Genomic DNA, 17,740 nt, shown 5'->3' with positions numbered 1-17,740 from the left:
TTAATTAGCGTAGGTTGACCGGTTTGACCGGCAGTTAGTCACCGGCGAGGCTGAACGCGGTGGAGCGTGTTGGGTTCATTGCTTCAGCGACCATTTGGGCGGCGGAGGCCACGGGCGAGGAGCCAGGGCTTGTCCGCGTCTTCTGGAGCAAGCGGGAGAGGTGGGGGTGGCCTGAGCTCGCCGGAAACGCCATCTAGTTAATAACTATGGACCCGTAGGTCTGTGGTAAACTACTCACAACTCATCGGAGGGGCAAGGATGTTGATGTAGAGGCCCTCCATGGTTGCTTCCCCCTCCGGCAGAGTGCCGGCAAGGGCTCCAAGATGGAATCTCACGGATACAGAAGGTTACGGCGGTGGAAATTGTGTTTCGTGGTGCTCCTGGATATTTTCGGGGTACGTAGGTATATATAGGAGGAAGAAGTACGTCCGTGGCCGCCCGAGGGGCCCACGAAACAGGGGGGCGCGCCCTCCTATCTCGTGGGGCCCTCAGAGCTTTCTTGACTTGCACTCCAGGCTCTCCGGATCAGATTTGGTCCAAAAATAACGCTCCCGAAGGTTTCATTCCGTTTGGACTCCGTTTGATATTCCTTTTCTTCGAAATACTGAAATAGGCAAAAAAACAGCAATATGGGCTGGGCCTCCGGTTAGTAGGTTAGTCCCAAAAATGATATAAATGTGTAAAATAAAGCCCATAAACATCCAAAAGGGGTATTATAATAGCATGGAACAATCAAAAATTATAGATACGTTGGAGACGTATCAGAAGACTGCATGATACCTGCTCCAGCTTCATCAACGTAGTCATCATTGATGTCATCATTTGCATCACTATCTGTGTCGTTGTCGTCCAGGATGATGTAGTCCTCTGAACGGATCTCCATTGCTCGCTTGATATTTTCCACTGATATTCCCATCTTCCTCTTTAGGTCTTCATGCTTCTCCAGTAGTACGTCAGTCTCTTTCTCGTATCCATTGTGTGTAGACTTGAGTTCCTCTTCTAGATTGTTGTTTCTCTTCACCAGTTTCTTGATCTTCTTCATGTGGATAATTTGTTGATTCTCCTGTCGATGAATATGATCTCCCATCTCTTGAATGTAGGCTGCAATTGATCCATCCCTCCTTGTACGAATCATCTGCCATTTGTCATCTCGACGGCCACATATCTGGTAAATGGTATTCTCCATCTCCTTATGATATGCGATGCCATGCTCTTTCCTATACTCCAGCTTGGTGCATCTATGTAGAAATCACCTCCGTTGTTGGCGCAAATGTCCTCCCAGGTACCCAGACATTGATCTTCCAGCGCTCCTCTTCTGGTACATATGTAGAGAAAGTCCCCGTGAAGCTTGGTAGTCCAATGTTAAAATACTTAGTGACTTCCTTCAAGTGGCGTCCGAAAGGGGTGTCGTCATCCGGCTGAGTGAACTTGTTCCTGGGATCCGCCATCTATTGGGTAGAAAGAGAGGAGAATTAGAAATGAGTAGAGAAGAGAAATCCTGTGGCTCATTCTAGTAGTCACATCCTACGGTCAGCATGTGCTCTGATACCATCTTGTAGCGACAAGACCTCAAATGGTCAAGTCTCTGTGCATCAGTGTCATCCCTGGATCGTAATGCTGACACACACAGACTCGAGGAATTATAAAAGAATTTCAATCACACACTTATTACATCGAGTCCTCATAAGGAGTATGATTACACAAAAATATCATGGTTGAAGGCCATCTAAATTAGATGACCGTGGAAGCTTCAAAGGTAAATGAGTCCATCAACTCCAACGGCATAGTTGAGTGCAAAAGAATGTCCTATCACACCTTATTCGTCGTCTGAGTAGTCTGCAACATGAGAAGTTGTAGCCATGTAGGTCAGCACATTGAATATGCTGGCAGAGTTACACTGTAAAGCAATGAAATACAATAACTATATCTGAATGCAATATTTGGCTGGTGGAGGCTGTAAGTTCATGATTTTGCATCAAGTTAGTTTTTCCCTAAAACAAAGGAATAAATTTATTTAACTACTCCCAAGGATCCCAATATTTGAGAAGGTAACCCACTCAAATCCCAATTAAAGGTATCATCATTAACCCAAATCAAATTAATTTAAGTAACGTGATGAGATCACATCAATAGGTTCAAGTACTAGGTACTCCAGATGTCCATAACTGGGGACACGGCTAACCATGATTAGTTTATACACTTTGCAGAGGTTTGCGCACTTTCCCCCACAAGACTCAACCGCATCCATGATTGGATGATTGAGACATAGCCTTTCTGAAGCGTTAACTCTCTACTCCGGGCGGATCAGTACACCTACACTTCCCCTGCATCTGCTAGTCCACCTCTTCAAGAGCTCACGCAACCTACTCAACTATGCCAGAGCCCATAATGGCTTGTGGCTGAACACGGAAGTTTCTAGCATGAATAATCTTATGATCCCTTTGAGCCTGGGTGGTATTCCATAGGATAATCACACGGGTACTCCGGGATTTCCCACAACAGGCAACACTGGGTTCCCCAGGTGCCTCAACTAATCCACCCAGACGTGTATTAATGTTGCGACCTTAATGTTATCCATGATTAAATAACTCTCAAACTTCCATGTGTGAATCACGATCCAATCCCCATCTACGATGCATAGCTAAGCAATAATAAGCATAACGTATATTCCCGGGGTGATCAAAAGGTTTTAGGTTCCTACCTCAAGCACTACAACCAAAACCACATGTTCCCAATCCTACTCATGCAAATATTTGAGGGGCAATACTAATGTATAGTAAAAACTGGGTATAAAAGAGTATGATCAAATAGTAACTTGCCTTGCTGACGATATGCAAACTCTAGAGATACGTAGTAACAAGCTTCGCACTCCGGGTAATATAGCATAGACAAACAATAGCATACATAAGCAATCACTGAATCGAAACACGAGAAAAACCGAGAAAAGATTCAAATCGAACACGAAACAAGAAAACAGCTTAAACTAACAAGAGTCAAACCTAACAACAATATTATCATGTGGATTAGATCTTAATAGTAGGTACATGTGATTAGCTATGATTTGCAAAAAGATTCAACTCGAACGGAGTAATGAAACTCAAAATACGAACGAAACAAAATCATTTACTAATTTGGACTAAACTCAATTTTAGAGTAGAAAAATAATGTTCAAGTTAGTTAACTAGAAAGAACAGAACGATACAAAGATTTAGGCGCTGGTTTCAACTAAATTGGATAAACGAGCAAAAAGTTATGCTAGTTTAAAGAACATGGGCTAAATTGCGATAAAACTATTCGCGGATAGGTCTCTGATCGAAAATAAACTAAAAAGAAAAACCTACGGCGCGAACGTTCGCTAATAGAACTTAACCGGGGAAAAGCGTTCGTTAAAATGAACGAACAAACGGGTGTTCGTTAAATAATAAAACCGAACTTACCGATCTATAACCAAACCATTTAAATAAAAAAACGACGAAAAACCTAAATAAACCGATCTAGGTTTTATACCTAAAACCGGCGATCGGCGGCGGCGGAATCAATGGCGGCGGCGGCGGTGGCGTGGGCGAGGCGGGGCACTGGCAACGGCGGCAACAGCAGCAGCAGCAGGCGGCGCAGGCGAGCGGCGGCGGCGGCGCTGGAGAGGGACGGCGGTGGCTAGGCAATGTCGGTGGCGGCGCGCAGGCCGGCCTGGCTCGGCTCGGCCTTCTGTCAGGACCCCGACCCTATGCCATAGCGATCTATCATGTAACACCTCATATCACTTTGCGGCCTCACACACGGTATCCCCACGGGTGTCGCCTTACCAGGCCCGGAACCGTTTGCGCCTTTTGGCTCACGTATATGATAGTGTCGCTAGCATCCATATGACAAAGAACCCGGGCTGACATGGCTAGTCGTAAACCCAAAGTGGCACTAACTTATAGGGACATGCATACATGACCCAGCAACGAATGTGTCGGTCATCAACGCGTGAATCCGGGCTGTAGCAGCTGGGCTAACAGGACTCTGGAGAATCCGGGCTGTAGCAGGCTAGCAGGACTCTACTAGACACCACGTGACATTTCCCCGAAGGGACAGATACAGGAACGAAGAAGGACACATGCCGGCCAGCCTAAGTGTTCCGAAGCAGTAGCAAGCCACCAGGGCTCAGTGGAAGCACTAGGAGACATTCCCGGTAAGAGAGGCAACCAAGGATAAACAACTAGATAGTAAGATCCCACATATACCAAGCATTTCAATAACATACACACAATATGCTCGATATGTGCAAATACAACATGGCATCACAACATGACTCTATAACTCAAGTATTTTATTCAATAGGCTCCGAGGAGCGAGATATTACAAACATGGGTCTCATGACCCAACATTTAGAGCACACAAGTCAAAGCACATGCGGACGCTTAACATGTCTGAGTATAGACATATACAAATGAAAAAGGCTGTGAAGCCTGACTATCTACCAGATCCTGCCGAGGGCACAAGATCGTAGATGAGGTAACAAGGTAAACGTTGAAGTCCACACGGAACTACTAGCGAGGCTGAAGTCTCTCTGCAAAACATAAATTAAGCAAACATGAGTACAAATGTACCCAGCAAGACTTACATCAGAACTAACTACATATGCATCAGTATCAATAAAGGGGATGGTGGGGTTTAACAGCAGCCAACCAGCTTTGACTCGGTGGCTATCCTGAACTACGACTGCAAGTAACTCTTTTGAGATGGCGCACATGAGTCCACATATTCACCATACCAATACACGACTATGGATCCGCTCCGGTCTCCCTATGAGAACGCCATCCATAGCACTCATGCTTATCTTGCGTATTTTAGAGTATCCACTTTCACTTGTCTATGAACTATATAGGCAACCCAGAGGTCCTTTACCGCGGATGCGGCTATTTGAATAGATTATTTATAAACCTGCAGGGTGTACTTCTTCACACATGTTTCCACCAGTTAGCGTCTGCACACGACATGTGCTCGGCAGACTTCAAGCGAAAGCCAACGTGGTTGTATACCACGACCTACCTAAACACTCAAGTCTCTAGTCCAGGTTTATCGCCTATTCAGGCCGAGATTTGCACATACGAAACCGAACGATGTGTACTGGGTTCGGCGACACCAAACGGGCGCCCGACATGCCCGGCCACGTGCCTACCGCATCACAACCCACCCCTTTTGTCAGTGCTGCGCACGGCCTCCAGCAACTACAAACACCAGAAACTACCTGCAACTCCTGGACAGAGTACTAGGGTGGTTAAGAAGTCGATTGGGGTCATATCTCAGGGCCCAATGTGTGGTAGTAGCTGTTTCATGGATCACAAACATAGAACTCAGTTCCTGAGGACGGCTTCAATGAGGCAACCCACCATGTACTCCTACATGGCATGTCACTGCTACCTTTACCAAATCATGTTCACACACTTAGCTGACAAACAATAGGACATGTTCACAACCTTCCAATTCATCCCCGATGAATCAGACCAGACTTAACTCTAAGCATTAGCAGGCATGACAAAAAAGCATGAATGAGTAGCACATCATGGCTCAAACAACTCCTACTCATGCTAGTGGGTTTCATCTATTTACTTTGGCAATGACAGGTCATGCAGAGGAAAGGGGTTCAATAGATGAATCGTTTTTGTATCAGAATGAACAAGGGGGGTTTGCTTGCCTGGCACTTCTGAAGGTAGTATAGCTCCTCATCGGTGTCATCGAACTCATCGTCGGAACCACGTCTATCGAGAGGGAACAAATACCGGCAAACAAGGAAAACACAATCAATGCAATACACAATATGATGCATGATCATGACATGGCAAATGAGTGTGTTTGAGCTAATGCCACTACAAACAGGGTGGTTTGAGTCATTTTGAGCCAAAGGTTCAATTTCAAACTCAAGCCATGAATTATAAAGTGCATTATCATGTTTTGATATAAACAGCAGGTTTAATTTGGTTAAACATGCATGAAACCAGTACAGATGGATAGATTGGATTTTTCTAATCATTTTTCATATATAACTTATTACATTCTGAGTTATGGTTGAATTTCTATGAATTTTTGAAGTTTAAAGCATTTTCTGGAATTTTCTGTATTAATTAAATGCCCGAAAAGCTTTATTGCGTTAGCATGACAGTGGCATGACGTCGGCAAGTCAACAGGAGCTGTTCCAGGTCAAACCCGACCAGTGGGTCCCACTGGTCAGTCTCATAGTGATGGCTAGGGTCACACACATGTGGGCCTGGTCAAATGCCACGTCAGCACGGTCAATGTTGACGTGTGGGGTCCGCTGTGATTAAGTTAAAGCTAAACAGGGTTTACCCCGTGGTTTATTAGGGTGGTGGGGCTAGTTTGTCAGTGACACAGGGCGAGATTAACGCGGTAATTAGCTTTAGGCTAATGACGCCATGTCACCTCAACGGAGTTGGATGCCGGCGAGCACATCCGACGATGGAAGTTCATCGGAATCGAGCTACAGACAACCATTTGCCTCACCGTTTGTTTCCATGGGTTCCTCGGGTTCGCGCGCATCCAGAAGAGCAGGCGAGAGGAGCTGGGATGAGCTGTGGCGTCGGTGGTGGCGAGCGAGGTGGCGGCCGGAGTTTGGGCGCACTTGGGAACGAGGTTGCGGTGCGCTAGGGGGAGGAGCCGATGGGCTAGGTGGCATCCGCAGGCCACCCGAAGCACGCTGGTGCCACGAGTTCGAGCTGAGGGGCTCGTGTCAGGAGAGCTAGGCGGCCATGGCGGACGGCGGTGCTCGGGCATGTGGGCGAGGGTGCTACATTACTGGAACGAGCGAAACAAAGGATGGGAAACGAAGTGGAGCTCACAACAAGGTCGTCGGCGGTCTCATTGGGCGCGGGGAGGCCTCTGTGGCGGCGAAATCGACAATGACATCCAGTGGCCGAGGCGGCGAGGAAGATGACGATGGCGACGCCCGGGACCTCTGTGCTTCCTTCCTTCGGTGCAGAGGTGAAGCGCGAGGTGGCGGAGGCTCTGGATAGCTCTGGGAGGGGAGGCGATGGCTATGGGCGCGACAACTCATGGCGGCGTAATCGGGCGCGTGAGGGGGAGAGAGAGGGAGAGAGATAGAGGAGAGGGAAGGCACGAGGGTGAGTGAGAGAGGGTTGAGGGGGTGCATGGCGCTGTCCGGGTGCGTCGACGAGGAGGCAGGCAGGCAGGAGGTGGAGGCCGACGTGTGTGCTGTCGCCACGGCCTCGCTCTGACTACTGGACAGAGGAAGAAGACGAGGAAGCTCCTGGTGGGCTGGGTTGGCTTTGCCCAGCTGGGCTGCTACAGTACTGGGCCAGCCAGGTAAGTTTCCTTTCTCTCTCTCTTCTTATTTGTTTTAGTTTTTTATTATTCTGTAAATAGTTTTGAATTTATTAAAATGTCAGGGCATTTCCAAAAATCATGAAACTACTCCATGCCACTGTTTGGAATATTTCGAACAGCAAACATTTCAGTTTGTAATTATTTGAGCATTTTAAATATTTCATAACATTTAAATGCCCAAATACAAATATCATAAGATTTAATTTAGTGACCCAAGTTGTCCTAGAAAAATGTGCAATATTTTTGGCAGAGGTTCAAGACCAATCCAAAAATCATGAACATTTTGTGAAGGCATTTGGGTTCATTGAGACAATTTCCAGTTGAAACTGTTATTACAGGAGGGGGTGCTAGGGTTTTGTTAATCCCCATTTCAAATTTTCAGAGAATTTAAACATGATGCATGGAGATTATGCAATGACAGGCAAGACCAAGCCAGGGCTGTGACAACTCACCCCCACTAAACAAAAATCTCGTCCCGAGATTCAAGCATAGGGTAAGATGAAAGGGGGAAACGCAAACTAATGCAATCTTCATGATTCAGGTTGCACCTTGTAAGAACGTTGATTCGATCACCATCTTTGACTCACTGTCTTGCTCTGGGAACTCCAACCAACATGGTAACGAGAGGAGAAGAGAAATTCTAGAAGGATCGATCTCCTCGAAGATCAAACAATTCGGGATCAACTCACGGAATGAGACATAGCAACGTCTCTCGGGCTGAGACACAAAGCACACATCTAGAGGGATGGAGTGGAATAGATGACGAGGGTTCACTAGGTAGACAACAATTCCACACTTAAAAGGGTGGTGAACGGTTGTCAATGTAGCGAGGAGTTGAGTTGCCATGATACCTTAATGAGACATCATAGAGGAATGACTCGTAGAGTTATTACCTTAAGTGGCAAAAGAATTACTTTTGATACATGGATAGTCAAAACTCTCTAAACCAGCCTATGGAAGTTCACCAACAATCGTTTTGCGGAGTTCAAAGGAATGGCATCTCCGGACTCGATCAGATGATGTGGATTACCTTGTTGAAGACAACACAAGGGAATGATTTTTGCTTATCATCGGAAATGGATGGAACCCATGGTAGGACCACTTTTGAAAATGATCCTGATCAGTAAATACTGAGAAGGGTAATCCAGAGTAGCGTGGCACGATGGCGGTGCAAGCTGGGAACAGAATGCAAATAATGGGAATTATTCTAGAAACTAGGGAATAACTCAATAGACGAGAGTGATTCCACTGTTGAAAAGTTATAGCCTAACCGAAGAAAATTGGGAGCATTCCTAGTTAGTGCCGGCGACAACACCTAGTGTTTCCGCGTGCTCTCAAGAACTTGAGCATTTCCATATTCATCAAGATTTTACCCACAACCGTGTCAGGGATCCTGGCAACACAACATACTACCATGATGAATAGTGATGGACGATGCAGATGCAAAGGAAGATAACACCTTGTCAGACTTCACCTTAGCGAGGCCAAGGATCAAAATCTGGATGTTCGACCGAGAAACACTTAGCACTCCTCTTCTAATGTTCTCCTTGATGTGCTAGTGTAACCCATTTATTGATATGGTTTAGTCTCTAGAACATCAAGTTACAGGTCGGACTTTGGGAATACAAAAATCCATAAGGGACAACTAGGGAATAAAATACTACGAAATCCTTATGGGGAGGTGGCCAACTTCCTGAATCAAGATACTGCAATAATAGGTCTTTTGGCTGGGTGTGTTAGCCATGACATCGACTTTACCGGGTACAAAGAGACCAATATTACAGTTCTTGGCAAACGTTCCAACCATCATATATGCCTGAGATTTAAACCTGGTTGGTGTAAGCATATTCCAAACTCATCGAGTCTAGGAAGAAAAATGAAAGTTTGCAACACAAATCGACGTGATGAAGTTGTGAGATTGTCAGGAAATGGACTACGGTAGTAAGCTCCAAAACATGAGCTGGTCCTGCTACAACATGTGAACACGTTGTCCGAGACAAGCATGACCACATAGCAGTCTTATAATAAAACACTACTGAGTTCTTGTTGGGAGCCATCAACGAGGATATCAAAGTCCTTGCTTAAGTCTAGCTCTTAAGAAGGAACTTCTTCTCCCCGAACAAATCAATCAGTGGCTTGGTATGCTAGGGACACATATAACGTGAAGGTTGCAAGTCTCCAAACCATAGAGTACTTTGCACGTATGCATAACTGACTTGGGATGATTCCATAGGAAGCAAAACTAACTTTCTCGAATCCACGGCGGCCCTTGCATCAAAAGCACATGAATTAGAGGTAGTCACTTCTTTCATCCGGGCATATGCTTCATGAACGGAACATGAAAATAATGCTTATAGAAGTTTCCAACACTAGCTGGATGTTCAACACGAATCATGGTGGAGAATATAAAAATGTTGTCGATGGGCTCAACAACAATTCATCCACGTTTCCATATAAGCGGAATTCCACAATTGTGTGAACAAGGTGATAGCATTGGTCAGAGCCGAATGATATAATGGTGTATGCTTGAGGAAACATCCACGAGTAAGACAACATTACGAATATCATTGGTTCTGATTTGATTTGATGATAGCCCACACTCAAATCAAACTTTGACATGACAATAAACACAACAACTGATTACGAGCATCAATCAATGAATATATCATCTTTCTTCAACACACACACACACACACACACACACACACACAAAGATATCCCATTGGAATGAATTGAGTCGGACAAGCTTTCATCTTCCAACTCTCCAAGTTGTTCTTTTAGCTTAACCAACTAGCTCTGGGGTATTCAACACAGATTCGTGGAGAAGGGGTGGTTACAAGGAACCAACTTGATCACGAACTCAACATAGCGGTCAGGTGACGACCTGGTGATACTTCCGAGAAGATATTCAGAAAATGACGAACCACCGATATGCTATTAAGCTCGAGAACAATCTTGCTTTTCAGGGCAAGACGAGATGATCAAATAAGCAAAGGATTGGCATAGCCCTAACTCATTGATTGAAAGGTGCACCAAAAATAAGGACTAGGTTGAACAATCTATCTTAGAATGATGATCCAAGAACCAACACACAAAGAATGAAATTATTGTCCTTTAACTACCAAGCAAAAAAGTTGCCAGGAGTATTGATTTCACACATCATAGTTTACCCGTCGGCATTCCGGTTGCAACAACACGGGAACCGAGAAATGAATAATGAGGGCAAGGAGGATCACTATATCAAGAGTTCATAGGATGGTGTGCAATTCCCATGATATTCTTGATTTAAATATGGTAATACTCCAAGGTATAATAGAACAAAAGCTAGATTGCATTTTGATCTGCGGAATACAACTGCTTTAACCCAATCCTGGATATGGATGAGGTACTGGAGTTTGTTTCTCCTAGTCATTCCGTAATAGAATGGCTTGATGGACCACAAGAATAATAGGCATCAATAAACACGATTGCAAAACTACTCCTTACTATCAATTTATAGACGAAAGTTAGAAGACAATTAAAGAGGGACAACTCAAAGGAACATACGATTTTTTTGAGTTGTGGAATCATAGATCAATATGTCGAACCAAGTTCAACAGTTTTTTTTCCGGATAATCCATGCAGAGAGGTAGGACTGGCAGAGTAACAATCATCGAATCAAGAACTCATCAAGAGCGCTCTGGTTGTTATCTTCCCGGTTCAAAGAACTTTTGCCATGAGCGGTTCATAGTATTTGGAAGAAGGAAATACCATGGACCTCGAGATCTAATGCAAAGGTTACTAATACCCTAAAGGAACTAGCAAACACTAACTACATGAAGTAAGTAGTGTGAAACTTGGGTTCAGAAACCCAGGAGTAGAATGCCTACTAACTAAGTGGAATCACGGGATGCTTTCGAGAATAATGACCAGAATCATCACACCGGAAACACGAAATATGGCTAGATTACTAGGTGATCCCCTAAGACACCTAGGGTCATAATAATAACTCCAACTATATGTCGAGGCAAGAAATACCTCAACACACTAGTTAGTGTGGTTGATCTGGCACAAAGGAACTTCAGAACAGAAAGAAAGGATTTGCAAATGCATCAGACTATTTAGAGACCTGGGATGACTCGGATAGCATAACGGCTGTAAATGCTCCAAAAGATTTGAGACATCCTGCAAAATGGTGGCATAACCACTCGATCATCATAATATCAAGGTTCTGAGATCAACTATTGATGTCTAGTACACAACCCTCTTCTTGTCGAGGTTGTTGGGCCTCCAAGTGCAGAGGTTTGTAGGACAGTAGCAAATTTCCTTCAAGTGGATGACCTAAGGTTTATCAATCCGTGGGAGGCGTAGGATGAAGATGGTCTCTCTCAAACAACCCTACAACCAAATAACAAAGAGTCTCTTGTGTCCCCAACACACCTAATACAATGGCAAATTGTATAGGTGCACTAGTTCGGCGAAGAGATGGTGATACAAGTGCAATATGGATGGTAGATATACGTTTTTGTAATCTGAAAATAGAAAAACAGCAAGGTAACTAATGATAAATGTGAGCGTAAACGGTATTGGAATGCTAGGAAACAAGGCCTAAGGTTCATACTTTCACTAGTGCAAGTTCTCCCAACAATAATAACATAATTGGATCATATAACTGTCCCTCAACATGCAACAAAGAGTCACTCCACAGTCACTAAGAGCGGAGAACAAACTAAGAGATTATGGTAGGGTACGAAACCACCTCAAAGTTATCCTTTTTGATCGATCTATTCAAGAGTCCGTAGTAAAATAACACGAAGCTATTCTTTCCGTTCAATCTATCATAGAGTTCGTACTAGAATACGACCTTAAGACACAAATCAACCAAAACCCTAATGTCACCTAGATACTCCAATGTCACCTCAAGTATCCGTGGGCATGATTATACGATATGCATCACACAATCTCAGATTCATCTATTCAACCAACACAAAGTACTTCAAAGAGTGCCCATGTAACGCCCCGAGACCGACGCTTCAGAAGCCTTCCATTTATTTCGTTGTTGTTGTGTGTTTTATTTGCTTGTTGCATTCATCATCGCATCATTCGCTTTGCATCGGCACTCTGTTGCCGTCATTGTTTTCAAACTTGCATCCTCTCGTAGTCGTTTGTGGTTCCCGCGTCCCCCTTGGCTTCGTTGACCATTCCGAGACCAACCATGTAAGCGCTCCCCTCTTGTCCAGCCACCGACCCCCCTCTTTCGTGCGTCCGAAAACTTCCCCGAACCCGACCCGGGCTTTCGTTACCGATGGGTTCAGATCATCCCCAAACATCTAGAAAACATCTCCATTTTTTTATTTGGACTTCCTAACCTATTTTCCAGGAGCCGTTCGATCGTGATCGGGTGACTCAAAAACTCCCCTCTTTTCCTATATATATAGACCCAACCCTAAAAATTGAGGAGAGATGTCCCATCCATCCTCCTCGCCGCCACTCCACCAAATCCTCTCGGGATCCCCTCCCTCGATCCCGCAGCCTCCTCCCTTCCTCGTTTTCAGCTCCACCCAATCCCTCCATCCCGATCTAGATCCTCTCCAACCTCCGACCAGCCTCCTCCTTCCTCGGGATCGAACCCGAGCCATCGCGTGCACCTCCTGATCCCCTCCTCGATCCACCCATCCCCAGCGCCCGCAACCCTCCTCCTCTATCGATCCCGAGTGGGAGAGGACTCGGACGGCTCGTCCCCGCGCAGCCGCGACGCACCGGTCTCCTCAGCTCCTCCGGCCCTGCAACAACCTCGCCGGACCACCAGATGAACCAGGCCGCCCCTCTGCTCCCCTTCGTCGTCCCCTTTTTCCTTTCCTTCTCCTTCTCGCCTCACATCTCTCTCTCTTTTGCTCCCAGGGAACCGAACAAAGCTCCATCGTTGGACACCATCTCCATTGCCGGAGATCCTCGAGCTGACGGAGTCGTGGGTGAGCTCCTCCATCGTGTCTCCCTGCCTTTTCTTCCCCTCCCGTTGCTGCAGATTTTTCCCCGCCTTGTCGTCGTTTTGTTGCATAGGACAGCAGCCATGGCCGCAGGCAACGAGCACCTCTGCTCGCGTCCGTGACGTCGCCAGCCCGTGGGACCCGCCTCCCTCTTCCCTCGTCCGCAGGAGACCAACGCCATGCACCGCCTCTTTCAGCTCCACCCAGCCGCCGCCATCTTCTTCCCGGAGGTCCACCGACGCCACAAGCCCCGCTGTCGCCTGCTTCCCCTCGTCAGAGACGAGAACGAGCGCACAAGCGCCGCCCTGCGCGACCCCGCCGGCCTGGTCTGCTGGAGCTCGTCGTCCCCTCCGCCTCAAGTTCCTCCCGCCGGAGCCCCAAGTCCACCTCTGCCCCGTCGCGGAAGTCCATCGCGCCCAGCCGCCGTCGCTTTGAACCTGCTGCTGTTTCTGTTCTTCAGAAACGAGCAGCAACAACTCGCTCGCCCCGCCTCGCTGCAGTGACCGCGCCCTCCCTTCACCTACGTGGACCGCAGCAACGCCTCCGGCCTAGCCTGGCTTTGGCCCAGCGTCCCTGCCGGCCTTCCTCTCCATCGCGTGGGCTCAGCCCCTCTGGTGAGGCCCAGTCCGCCTCTGTTTTGGCCCCGTAGTGTTTTTTTTGTCTGACGATTTTCTCTTTTATCCAAATTATTATTGATTTACAAAAAACCCCTTGCTCCTCATGCATATAAAAACTCAACAATCATGCCTCATATTAAAATGAATTATACATGTAAAATGCTTAGAATTTTGTGTTGATTAATAATATGCCACTTTCATCCATGTTTAATATGTTTAAACATGTTGTTTGTTTAATTTTGCATAAATGCCATGTTAAAATGATTTATTTCATAACTAAATAACCATAACTCCGTTTTAAATAAACTTTATATGTAAATGGGGTGGAAAAATGCCTAGTTTAACATGGTGCACTTTATTTTCCTGTTTAACAACTCTAAAATTATGTAATAGGCAGAACAGTACCAAAACTAGAGTATGGACATGAGGTTTTTCCGGAATTGTTGTTTGTTGTTTCCGGCCTCATTTAAACTTGCCTAGATAGGTAGTTTCATTATGTTTCACCTCTTGCCATGTTAACCAACATTTAATATTGTTGATTTCCTAACCGGGAGTGAACTAAATAATTGATGCGGTGTTTTGCATGTTGAGCTCCACTTAATTTGTAGGATTGTTTGTTCACTTTGCCATGCCATGCCTCATTTAAACCGGACATGCATCATACTTGATTGTGCATCATGCCATTATTATGCTTGTGTGTTCACTATGTTGCTTGCTTCTTTCCGGTGTTGCTTCTTAGTTCCGGTAACGTTGCGTTCGTGAGGATTCGTTCGACTACGTTGGTTCGTCTACTTCATGGACTCGTTCTTCTTCCCAGCGGGATTTCAGGCAAGATGACCGCTACCCTGGATCTCACTACTATCATTGCTATGCTAGTTGTTTTGTTCTATCGCTATGCTGCGCTACCTATAACCTGTTTATCAAGCCATCCCAAATTGCCATGTCAGCCTCTAACCTTTGACACCTTTCCTATGCAAACTGTTGTTTGGCTATGTTACCGCTTTTGCTCAGCCCCTCTTATAGCGCTGTTAGTTGCAGCTGAAGTTGAAGATTGCTCCATGGTGAACAGGATTATGTTGGGATATCACAATATCTCTTATTTAATTAATGCATCTATATACTTGGTAAAGGGTGGAAGAATCGGCCTTATGCCTGGTGTTTTGTTCCACTCTTGCCGCCCTAGTTTTCGTCATACCGGTGTTATGTTCCCAGATTTTGCGTTCCTTACGCGGTCGGGTGATTTATGGGACCCCCTTGACAGTTCGCTTTGAATAAAACTCCTCCAGCAAGGCCCAACCTTGGTTTTACCATTTGCCTCACCTAGCCTTTTTTCCCTTGGGTTTCCGGAGCCCGAGGGTCATCTTTATTTTAGCCCCCCGGGCCAGTGCTTGTCTAAGTGTTTGTCCGAACCGAGTAGACTGCAGGGACCCCTCGGGGAAACTCGAGGTTTGGTTTTACTCGTAGGATGTCTCATCCGGTGTTGTCCTGAGAACGAGATATGTGTAGCTCCTATCGGGATTGTCGGCGCATCGGGCGGCTTTGCTGGTCTTGTTTTACCATTGTCGAAATGTCTTGTAAACCGGGATTCCGAGTCTGATCGGGTCTTCCTAGGAGAAGGTCTATTCCTTCGTTGATCGCGAGAGCTTGTCGTGGGCTAAGTTGGGACACCCCTGCAGGGTATAATCTTTCGAAAGCCGTGCCTGCGGTTATAGGCAGATGGGAATTTGTTAATGTCCGGTTGTAGATAACTTGACACCAGATTCGAATTAAAATGCATCAACCGCGTGTGTAGCCGTGATGGTCTCTTCTCGGCGGAGTCCGGGAAGTGAACACGGTTTCTGTGTTATGTTTGACGTAAGTAGGAGTTCAGGATCACTTCTTGATCATTACTAGCTTCACGGCCGTTCCATTTGCTCTCTTCTCGCTCTTACTTGCGTATGTTAGCCACCATATATGCTTAGTCGCTGCAGCAGCCTCACCACTTTACCTCTTCTTTTCCTTTTAAGCTTTGCTAGTCTTGATACCCATGGTAATGGGATTGCTGAGTCCTCGTGGCTCACAGATTACTACAACAACAGTTGCAGGTACAGGTTATGCGATGATCATGACGCGAGAGCGATGCTTGTTGTGTTGAGTTCTTCTTCTGCTTCTTCTTTGATCAGGGGATAGGTTCCAGGTCGGCAGCCTAGGCTAGCAGGGTGGATGTCGTTTGAGTTTCTGTTTGTGATTCATCCATAGTCGGATGATGCTCTTATGTATTGTGATGTTGTATTCATGTGGCATTGTATGCCTTATGTATGTATCCTCATCTATTATGTAATGTTGATGTAATGATATCCACCTTGCAAAAGCGTTTCAATATGCGGGTCTATCCTTGGTGGGACCTTCGAGTTCCTTTTGGATAGGGTCGCATATTGGGCGTGACAAGTTGGTATCAGAGCCTCGACCGACCCTAGGAGCCCCCTTGATTGTTGGCCATTGTTGAGTCTAGAAGAAAACTATTTTTGAGTCTTAGGATTATATATATCAGAGAGTAGGATTCTTTTTACTCCTCGGTCCCTTCGTCGCTCTGGTGAGGTCTCCTAACATAGATGTTTTGTCTTTCCTGTCCTCAAATTTCACTAAATAATTTTTTTAGGATCACGCGGGTATCTTGGAATCATTCCGATGGTTTTGTGACGAGAACATTGTTCTTGGTGCCTCCTGTCTATTTATGTGGCTTTGACCCGGGGAGTCGAGCTCTGAGGTGTTGTCGTCACAATTTTATCGTTGTAGTTCTGGAATACCTGAGTTTTGCCGACATCGAAAATCTCCTTTATGCAGTTGTTGGTGAGATAACCTCAACGTCACCTAGTACTGGGGAGTTCGGGAGTATTGCCATAACTCGTATAACGGATGCTTTTCGAAGGTTGAGGTACACGATTTCCGGAGTTTTCTTGGTTACGTGTTGACGGATGGATACAGCTGGATGTAGGAATTGTTAGTTTGGGTGAGATATATTGCTTCCCCTGTATCCCCAACACCAGATTGCATAACCAGAAAGTTTCGGGAGTTTTATAGGTGGGAATTCGAGTAGCTCCTAGAATATCTTTTCGACAGATGCATGATATGAGATTGGGGTTCGACATCTAGTGGTCCGCCTTTCCACGGTCGTTTTTACGGTGGTCTCCTTGTGTCTTAAAGAACCCTTGGCTATGCTGGTTTGAGGACACTTCGTATGTCATGTGCACTGCCTTGTACATGATGGTGCTGTACACTCGAGCCCGTGTGGGCCCCACCACGAAAACATCGGACGGAATCTCTATCATATGTTTGTTCCGGCTTATTCTGCAAGCCAAATCCTTTGTTCTGTTTTATTTGTGGTATTCGAGTTGCTTCGAAGTCAAATGTTGAATCCATACCTTTCCTAAACGGTGTTCTCATATTGCTTTGTGAATACTAATCCTTTTTGATCATTGAGGTTGTCATGTTAATCCTTTTCCAACCGGTGCGCTTCTCTTCGAGATGATCTCATCATTCTCCCCATCCGCAAGATCAATTCTAAGTTTTTCTCAACGGTATCCGTTTCATCCGTCCCCAAGTTGCCTTTGTTTTCCCACCCTCCCACCCTTTTTCTTCAAGGACCCAGATTTCTTAATCAAATATCCATTTATTCATGTGAAGTCTCTTCACTCTTTTCAATCAATGTTTTGATCCGGTGATCCCTCGTGAAGATCCTCACGAGCTTCAAGTTCAACAATCTTCATTCTCGTATTCTTTTCCGGTGGATCGAATTCAATCTTTCAGTGTTCATCATATTCTTTTCCTCATTTC

This window comes from Triticum dicoccoides, chromosome 6B, assembly GCF_002162155.2.
Source record: "Triticum dicoccoides isolate Atlit2015 ecotype Zavitan chromosome 6B, WEW_v2.0, whole genome shotgun sequence".
Classification (NCBI taxonomy): Eukaryota; Viridiplantae; Streptophyta; class Magnoliopsida; order Poales; family Poaceae; genus Triticum; species Triticum dicoccoides.
Note: the sequence above shows the minus strand (reverse complement) of the source record.